The sequence below is a fragment of the Hydractinia symbiolongicarpus genome, chromosome 11 (assembly GCF_029227915.1).
Source record: "Hydractinia symbiolongicarpus strain clone_291-10 chromosome 11, HSymV2.1, whole genome shotgun sequence".
In the NCBI taxonomy this organism is placed as follows: domain Eukaryota; kingdom Metazoa; phylum Cnidaria; class Hydrozoa; order Anthoathecata; family Hydractiniidae; genus Hydractinia; species Hydractinia symbiolongicarpus.
This window is the reverse complement of record NC_079885.1, coordinates 8,713,009-8,716,806: the sequence shown is the minus strand read 5'-3', so window position 1 is coordinate 8,716,806 and position 3,798 is coordinate 8,713,009.

Below are 3,798 nucleotides of genomic sequence, written 5' to 3'. Positions count from 1 at the left end.
CGAAGATGTGTAGCTTTACTTGCAAGTGACCTTAAAAATAAATAATTTAAAACTTATTCGTCGTCAGAAAAAAAAGTGTCATCGCGCGAACAATCACTCGAATCATCGTCGGTTTCACTCTCATCGCTTTCATCAGAGATTGCTACTGTAACTCGGGGTGCTTTCTCTGGGGAGTTATCTGCAAGTTTTGTTGTCCTACGTTTCAACATGTACTTTTCCACTGCAGCTTTGAGTATTTCCTCTTTTTCTGCCTCCGTCCAAACAGTGTTGATTCCGGCGATTATCATGGCGTCTTCCATGGTGGCGTGCTTTATACTCAAACGTCGATCTGAAAGCAAAGTTGTTAAAGTGCTAAAAACTCTCTCGACAGCACTGTTTGAGGAAGACATACATATTACGAGCTCAACCAGCATTAAAATATTCTGATATTTCTTTTGTTGACTCCGAATCAAGTTGGCCCAAACGTTAGTGGTTTTCTTAAAAGCTTTGTATTGCGTTTTTACAAGTGTTTGTACAGCCTTCCATTCGTTAAACACTTTGTCTTTCTTAAAACCGGCTGCTTCAAGTGGTGATTTGAATTTGGTGATCAAAGTCTTTATTGCTTCCACTCCATTCTTGGTTCGATCTTCTTCCCAGTATTGTGTCTGTCGAACAGACAATTTTGACGCTGGAAGAAATGACAAATGAAGGCGACGATACAATAAACAGTTTTCTGAGAAAGTTCAATCTACGTGATGAATATAACCTTGTAACTGTTGTGTCGGAATACCCAAAGGCAGGTCTGTCGAACAGACAATTTTGACGCTGGAACGAGATTCCACTTTTGATAGGCCGACCAACAATGACTGAACTGGGGATGGTGGTTGATACGAAAGATCATAAAGTGACTATGAATGGCAAGACGTTTAGTTTGGAGTTTAACACTACTGGTCATTATGTGATTCCTGTGAGTCAATGGACGAATCAAAACTGCAATGTGATATTGCATCAAGAAAATCTGTTTGGAGCCACAACTCAGGAGAAGAGGAAGAAAGCAGAAAAACTTCATAGGCAATTTGCACATGCTTCCAAGGAACGTCTACTAAAGTTGCTGAAAAATGGGGGTTGCCAAGATCGAGAGTTCATTGATCAAGTAGAGAAGATATGTGATGGCTGTTTATTCTGCCAAAAGTACAGAAAACCAAAGCCAAGGCCAATCGTAAGTTTTCCAAAGGCAAGTGAGTTCAATGGCTGTGTTTCCATGGACTTAAAAGAAGTTGTTAAAGGAAAAGTTTGGATATTACATTTAGTTGATGAAGCAACTCGATATACAGCTGCATCAGTAATAGAAACCAAGAAAACAGATGTTGTTGTGGAAAGAATTGCTCAAATCTGGTTTGCTTACTTTGGAAGTCCAAAGAAGATGCATAATGATAATGGTGGAGAATTTTCTAGCGAGGTAATGAGAGATCTACATGAGAAATTTGACATAGAGACAAGCACAACACCTGGGGAGGCACCATACAGTAATGGCATGGTTGAAAGAGGTAATGCGTTACCATACGAAACGACAATGAAAACAAAAGAAGATGCTAAATACAGTCTGAAAACAGCTTTGGCATGGGCTGTGTCTGCAAAGAATTCCTTACAAAATTGTTTTGGGTTTTCTCCTAACCAGTTGGTTCTTTCCAGAAACATTACCTTTTCTTCAGTGACGACAAGCAAACTACCGGCACTTGATTCTCGGACAAGCTTTGACGTTGTTAGAGAGAATCTAAATGCTTTACATTCTGCTAGACAGCAATATATCAAGGCAGAATCCTCTGAAAGGATTAAGAGAGCCCTTAGAAGAAACGTAAGAACATATGTTGAGGTGGACTTCAACATTGGCGAAAAAGTATATTACAAACGAAAAGCAAAGAAGGGATGGTCTGGACCAGGAAAGGTGATTGGTAAAGAAACCAATTTTGTATTGATACGACATGGTGGAGCGTTTTATCGATGCCATCCGTGCCAATTGTTGAAGGTACAGCCAAATGATTATGAAAGACAAGTAGATGTTGTTCAGGAAGAAGGAAATAAGAACAATGGAATCAAGGGAGAGAAGCATGTACAATGGATTGAAACTGAAATGGATTCAGACAGTGATGATGAAGAAGATGCAGACAGTGATGATGAAGAAGATGCTGAGGCTGAGAATGAAGAAGATGCTGAGGCTGAGAATGAAGAAGATGCTGAGGCTGAGAATGAAGAAGATGCTGAAGCTGAGAATCAAGAAGATGTTGATGTTGAGAATGAAAATGAAGATGGAGGTGAAGGTGAAACTGAGAATGAAGATAAGGATGAAGCAGAGAATGGTATGGGACATGTGACAGCTGAGACTCAAATAGCTCATACTTCAACAAGAGAGGAAAATGTAGAGAAGATAGGAATGCAAGATGACTCTAAAGTACAATTTCTTAAGAAGCCAGTTCAGAAGATTCCAGAAGAAGAGAGAAGTGTGATTGAAAATGAAAAAAGTGAAACAAAGACAATAAATCATCAGTCAAGTGAAAAAGAAGATGAAAGTTCAACAAAATATGCAGATGAGGAGAAACTAGAAGTTCATAAACCAAAACATGATAAAACAAAGAGAGAAAGTGTTGGATGTTCGAAAGGAGGGGAAAGGCTACAAAGTAATAAAGAGAAACCAAAGAACAATACACTGATTCAATATTCCATCGACAATAGAAAGATACATAAAGCTAGAGTATTGTCTAAACAACCAAAGAAGGTTGGAAAATGGAATGGTTGGGTGAATGTTCATGTAGTGGGGCAGAAAGAGACAAGCTCCGTGGACTGGAGTCGTGTACAATGGTGGAGACAAGTAGAAGGTGAGACAAATCAAGTTTTAGTACTTTCTAGTGTGGATGAGAAGAAGCAAGACGTGATTAAAGCAAAAGAGAAGGAGTACAACAATCTGCTAGAAAATGATGTTTTTGAAGTGGTTAAAGATGTAGGGGAAAAAGCCATTTCAACAAGGTGGGTAATTGAAGAAAAGTGTAACCCAGATGGCACAAAAAGAACTAAAGCACGACTTGTAGTAAGAGGCTTTGAGGAGCAGTTGGTTGATAAAAGAGTTGATAGCCCTACCGCAAGCAGACAGTCATTGAGGTTGATATTTATGGCGGCTTCTACTATGGAATGGGAACTTCATTCACTAGATATAGCTGCTGCTTTTTTACAAGGCAAAGAGATCCAGAGGAAAGTCCTTGTCAGACCACCTAGTGATTTCTCAGAAGATGGAAAAGTTTGGAAATTAAAAGGATGTTTGTATGGGCTCAATGATGCACCAAGAGAATGGTATAATAAAGTGGAAGAGAAGCTGACTGAGTTGGGTAGTAAAGTTAGCCTGTATGACCAATCGTTATTTCTTTGGCATGAAGATGACCAATTGGTTGGAATTATTGTGGCTCATGTTGATGATTTCACATATTGTGGTACATCAAGGTGGCATGAAGGGGTAATGGAAGAAGTTATGAAAGAGTTCAAAATAAGTAAGAGGGGAAAAGGAGCGTTTAAATATGTTGGACTCAACATAGAGCAAACAAACGAAGCCATTTTTGTGGATCAGGCACAATATATTAAAAGCCTCAAGGAAATTCAAGTTACTCCAGACAGGAAAAAGAGTATAAAAGACACACTTGACGAGAATGAAAAGAAGGAATTAAGGTCAGTGTGTGGACAACTGTTGTGGGTCACATCACAAACTCGACCAGATGTATCTTTCCAAGGATGTATGTTGAGTAATTATGGAAAAAAGGCAACAGTCAAAAGTTT